At 39.2% G+C, this 6000-nt stretch overlaps 1 protein-coding gene across 1 annotated transcript in view; it reads left to right on the top strand.

Moving 5' to 3' along the window:
- The first annotated feature begins 430 nt into the window (after window positions 1-430).
- Window positions 431-6000, top strand: part of DAAM1 (dishevelled associated activator of morphogenesis 1) — a 91734-nt gene continuing 86164 nt past the window's right edge. The window contains 1 exon segment of the mRNA XM_075192421.1: window positions 431-879. The gene's annotated coding sequence lies outside the window, so the exon portion shown is untranslated.

Below are 6000 nucleotides of genomic sequence, written 5' to 3'. Positions count from 1 at the left end.
GAGACTTTATGCATATCAGGCATTATGATCTGGTTGATTTTGTCTTCTGCGATTGAGAATATTTTAGACAGTGCTCCTGTCAGAAAGAACATAATTATTTGTTAAATCTGTATATGACATCTGTTAATATTATCTGCATAAAATATTGGCTTAGAAACCGAGATTTTGAGGTAAAAAAAAGACTGATCGGTCCATCTGGTCTGCCCAGTGCTTTATTTCTCATTAATATTAATATAGCGGCTTATTTAGACGTTTACAGGATTCGGCTGCAGAGATCCGCCATGTTACTGTGGACGGTGGAAGAGACCAGGGGGATGTATATAACGCTGACAGATGCCGCTTATACTTGGTTAGGGAAAGGTTTTATATGATTAAATCATTGCATGTGTCAACAGTGCCGGTGGGATAGACGGTGTTAGAGCAGGGACACCTATTTTGGACAAACTGCCTCGTCATGTGTTTATATGTCGCTGTAATGTAACACCTTCATTATCCCGCTGTAATGTGTCTGCATTATGCAGCCTAGGTAGCCCGAGCGAGCGGCTTTCTCCTGTGGGCGGGGTTAGCGCAGGCCGGCCAATGACGTCTGTGTTATGCAGATAAGGGGGGAGGGATTCCCTGTTGCTCAATGAAGAGTCACATCTGTCATTCAGTGTCTGCTACAGGAAAAGCCTGGGGAGGGGGAGACCTTATCCTGATCATAGACAGATATATATATATATTTTTTTTTATTTAGCAAAAAAAAACCCGCAATGGTTTGAAATGGGGAACAGCTGATGAGATCTTTCTTGCAGATGCATCGTGTTAGGTATTCAATGGCTGATTTAAGGAAGGGGCATATTCCTATGAAAATGTAACAACCTGGTGACAACCCAATAGGTAAGCAAGCAGCAGTGTGTGCCTTGACTATACTCCTCTTAGATGCATGTGTATTGCTGTCTGAACATGAATTCTATGATGTGTATATATATTTATAACTGTGCATTCTGACCCCCCTCCCCCATGTTATTGATTTTTACTATTTATTAATACTAAACAAAACCTATTTAGACTAGACCTATTTAATCGACTTAGTTTTTATAAATATTTTCATTTGCAGAGATGCAAAATGTATAATAGCACTGTACAAAGTCATAGGGACAAAGGGAATTGCAGCTATATAGAATTATAGCACAGCCATACATTATTATGATAAGGCTGTATTGGTGAGAGCTTGACATCTAGGGAATAGTGTTGCAATTAGACAATGCTGTGTATGGAATTTTGTTACCAAGCCATTATTTTTAGCTGGTTCGCAAATATTTTGAAGGACATCGGTTCCCGTCAACAGATACAATCCACAATTTGTTTAAGACACATTTTTCTGTTTATTTTTTTATTTAACCTTGGAATGTTAATTATTTATGATATTGAGGAAATGGTAGACTTTTTCAAAATATTTTGAATATTTAAAAGCTTTTCATTTCAAGATTGGGCTTGGTTCTGAGCAGGAAGTCTGTTACCATGGCGATTATAGTAGATCTGTCGCTTATCGCCGCTTGGATGGAGTAACTGGTGCTGTATGAAGATTTGAACAGGTCCCCACGCCAAAATAATTAGAGTCTTAACTGTGAAAACTCATTACTCACACCAGCCTATTGCAATTGCACAGATTGTCTCAAGGGATTAACAATAAACCAGTGAGGGGAGGAATAGAGAACCTAGCAACCGGTACCTCTCGTTCAGTAAATCATGATTAAGGAGTGAAAAAATTTCATTTAATGAGGAATGTTTTATTCCCTGCATGAGACTCAGCCATTGTAGTAATGCAATTGTTGTTTTGCTGAGATTTCTCTCCATAATGCAATATTCCCAAAAACATTTTAATTCCTTTCTTCTGTGCAGGACTTTCTTTTGCACCAAAATCACAGCTGAGAACTGTCCCTGGGACAATGCTAGGTTTTAAAACTATACGTTCCTGGCAATGTCTCAATTTGTTTACATTGCTTATTTGCACAGTACTACTTCTCTTGTTTTATATGCCTTCTAGTGCAGTGATAGGCGGCAATCACATGTATTGGTTCCAATAACAAAATATCTGCCTATACTGAACTAATGTTCCTGGAAACACAGCCTTGCCAATCAACTAAGAGCCGGTGATATCACCGAGACACAAAAGTGTATTGATACGCCGAATTCTAATGAACTTTGGTTCAGCCGCAAAGTGACTGCCTCCGTTTCGTGGCGGTGATGGGCTACCCTTTAAAGTTGTTGGATTATTTCTCTATTGAGTAGGCAACATACATCTGTTTTTATTTTAAGTTGGTCACAGATGACATGCCTATTGGTATCTGCATTTCCTATAAAAGTATGCGTGAAGCAACAAAACATTGTAATTACATATGACTACTATAACTGTCATGTCGGGGTGTGGTATCGCAGTGTCTGCTTGCATGTGGCGTCTATATCTCTCTCTAGTAGCAAATTGTCTGTGAAAATTATTTTAAATGGTTGGGCACTATGGGATTTTATAAACCTCTTACCCATTCATCTATATTTATTCTTGGCAGCCTCTCATATAGGAATGATTACACCTGCTGCTATGTGGTAATTGTACGTATTTTGGAAATTCTGGCAGCTAAATATTTGGCTGAATGTTTCCATTCATTAAAGAAATTAGAGGCACATATATGAGTTTTAGGCAGGGACGACCCTGTAGTGCTAATTAATAATTAATTTTGTTTCCTAATTTACCACTTATGTGACCAGTCACTACTAGAGCGCATAGATAAGGCCAGCATTAAGAGCTTATAGCTTTTTGTCATGTTGAACAAAGTCAGTTCTATGGCAGAGAATGCTTAATGCAGCGCTCCTGATTAACGTGTATATTTTTCACTGACCTGTGTATTCCCCTTAGTGGAGAACCGGATGAGCCATGGGAATACTGTTTTAGCATGCTGTTCCCGGGGGTCCTCCAGTTGTGAAATACAGCCCCTACAATTGTTTATGCTTAGAAAAGGCAGCTGTGGTGGGAGGACCAATAGAAAGCTGCGACTTCTGTGCTTGCAGTTTTCTATTGGTACATGTGGTGATATCATTCGCCCACAGTGTCGCACAGCCCCCGTGTTTCAGCTGTGGCTGTGAGCTGAACATCAAAGCTCCCAGGGCTCTGGTGAAAGGAGCAGTGGGAAGGATAATTTATTTAACCTTTTTCTTCACCCTACCCAGTAATAATGCTGCTATAAGGTGCTCATATACTCTGCAATTCCAAGGGCCAGTTTGGTTATTATATATCTAATAGCAAATCATGTTATGTATTGTCTCAAAACAACCACTGATTTCGGCCAACATCTGATTGAGATCTATCAGTTGTTGATTGACTGTAATCTCGTCATATGTTGCAGTCATTGTCCAATTGTGCACCTTCCTATCCTAGTGTGTGGCCGTATTGAACGTAGGTCTGCCTGTGTATGTGCAGCTAATATAACAGCTGTGGATGGTAATGTGTTTGAAAACACTAACTGGGTTAAAGAAAAGTTGAGGGATTAATTCATATTCATTCAAGTGCTATAAACTACAAGACACAAATCTGTTAGTAAAGCAGGAAGGATCTGGGGGCCACAGGTGATGGCTTGTAGGGCCACCTGTTTCCCATCACTGGTTTAGATGGTCAGAAATCTTAGGAATTGGACACATCATTTATCAATAGATCTATAAATAAAGATATAGTGCTATATGAAAACATATTGTAACTCTTGTTCCATTTAAAAGCTCGAGAAACATGCAGAATCATCATTTATTTATATAGCACCACTAATTCCGCAGTGCTGTACAGAGATCTCTCACATCAGTCCCTGCCCCATTGGGGCTTACAGTCTAAATTCCCTACCACACACACAGACAGACAGACTAGGGTCAATTTTTGTTAGCAACCAATTAACCTACGCCTATGTTTTTGTAGTGTGGGAGGAAACTGGAGCACCCGGAGGAAACTCACGCAAACACGGGGAGATCATACAAACTCCTAACAGATAAGGCCATGGTTGGGAATTCATTGTCTCTTCCGTCATCATCATTTCCCATAAGTAATGTTTCCGTAACTTAAACCTATGTATACTTTCATGCTTGTCTCTGTTAGGCAATACTTAACCTCAAAATGCAGATAGCAATAAAACATGTTCTCATTGTTTGGCATAAGAGATTATGATTATGATGTTGTCATGGCTAATTGTTCTCGGAGAACCAAAATGTTTTATAGGCCGATTAACAAAATCATCTTGATTTATTCCTACTCCAATAAGGATTTCTATACACAAACTTATTGATTCTATTTCTTATACATGTGTATAGGAAATAATTGAATGCATTAAGTAAGGTATTAATTCATCAGGATGTGGATTGTGTAGGATGAATATGGACATAGCATTGTTTACAATACACCATTGAAACATGGGAATCCTGTGTCTTTAAGGCATTGGTTTCCATAGAGCACAACACAAAACAGTGTCGAGAGACGTTGGGTGGAGTCAGTTTCATTCTTCTCTTCCAGTAATCCCCAGGTGAGTAAATTGTCATTGTATGAGGTAGCAGGTTACATGTTTTATTGACATCTTGCAGAAAGTAGACTCAGTAATGTTAGTTTCTGGCAACATTGTAACTCTTTAGCGGAGCTAACCTGTGACTCTGAGCTGTTGGACTAGAAGTCTAATAATGCCCTGACTGCTACTGGAGAGCCACAGACTCCCTAAAGATGTGCTCCCTTTTATATGCCGAGATGAGGTCTGTGCGCCAGGATGGTTTTCAAGTGCAAGAATAGGGATCCTGATCCCTATACTGCACCCAAGTGTATGGGCACAATCTTTAAAATATACGCAGACAATGCCTGCAATGTCCTGACATGATCATGTGAACAGGCACACATGACCCCTGTTTTTGCATGAAAAATGCTTCTTTGTCTTCTGCTGGTAATGCACTTGAGCGTAACTGTCCACAAATAGCCATATAAAGTACATGTTAACAATCCTTGTCCTGTTCTACAGCAACAGAATTGGTGGGCCAGAAACGGCTCTTTCACTCTCAAATGAGCAGTAATGTGTAGCTATAAGAATCCTTCAGTCCTGAGAGTCACTTGATACAGGGAAAGCTGCAGATTAAATGGTATTTATTCACTCATGACCTTCACACTAACATGAGAATCAAAAAAGGATGACAAGCATTTAAGAGGAATCACCACTTCGGTTTAGGAACTCTAAAACGTCTTGGACTTTCCTTTTCCCTGACTATGTAAGCCGCCGTTTAGGGCATGGCGTAAGGTTTTCGGCGATGTGTTTGTGTAAGTTTGTTTTAACATTCCAATCTTGTGTAAAGTCGTAAAGAATAAAGGAATAGTGTAGAGAGCTCGGAATACACAATCCATTTCTTTAATTGGTTTAAATGACTCCTTTATTGATCCATCTAATTGTTAAATGGACTTCTGTCTGCTTTGGAATGAGGTATATGGAGCTCTGTGCTGAGACGGGAGTTGCAGGACAATAAGGGAGCCTTTTATATAAGCCTAGCAATTGTAAATTTTTAAACTGAGAAGTATAACTTTCTAATTTTATACCTGACACTGCAACTTAATAGTGGCTGTTCTGCTGGTGTCCTGTTCCTTATAGGCTGAAGAGAGGTGGCCAACTTTAGGATACATCTACTGGAGTGTTTATGTTCTTCCTGTTTTGAAAAATGTTACAGGCGTGCTTTTTTTTAATTTTTTTAATGAGGTTAAACAACCCCATTCAAATGAATCGTGAGGCCTATAAGGCAAGCTGCTACAGATACACATTTCATGTAATAAGTTGCAGGGTCATCCTTTTTTCAACAATGAGTCATATCACAAAGACAAATAACCATTTCACCCATTAGTTAAGATTGTTTAAGTCAATGTTATGTCACTTCCTAATGGCTTGTGAGAAGAATGACTGACTTATTTGCAAACAATTCTTTCCACAAGTTTGTTCCCATGTGTGAATGGAAACCTAT

Source organism: Mixophyes fleayi, chromosome 12 (genome assembly GCF_038048845.1).
Source record: "Mixophyes fleayi isolate aMixFle1 chromosome 12, aMixFle1.hap1, whole genome shotgun sequence".
Lineage (NCBI taxonomy): Eukaryota > Metazoa > Chordata > Amphibia > Anura > Limnodynastidae > Mixophyes > Mixophyes fleayi.
This window is presented reverse-complemented; position numbering and strand designations above follow the sequence as displayed.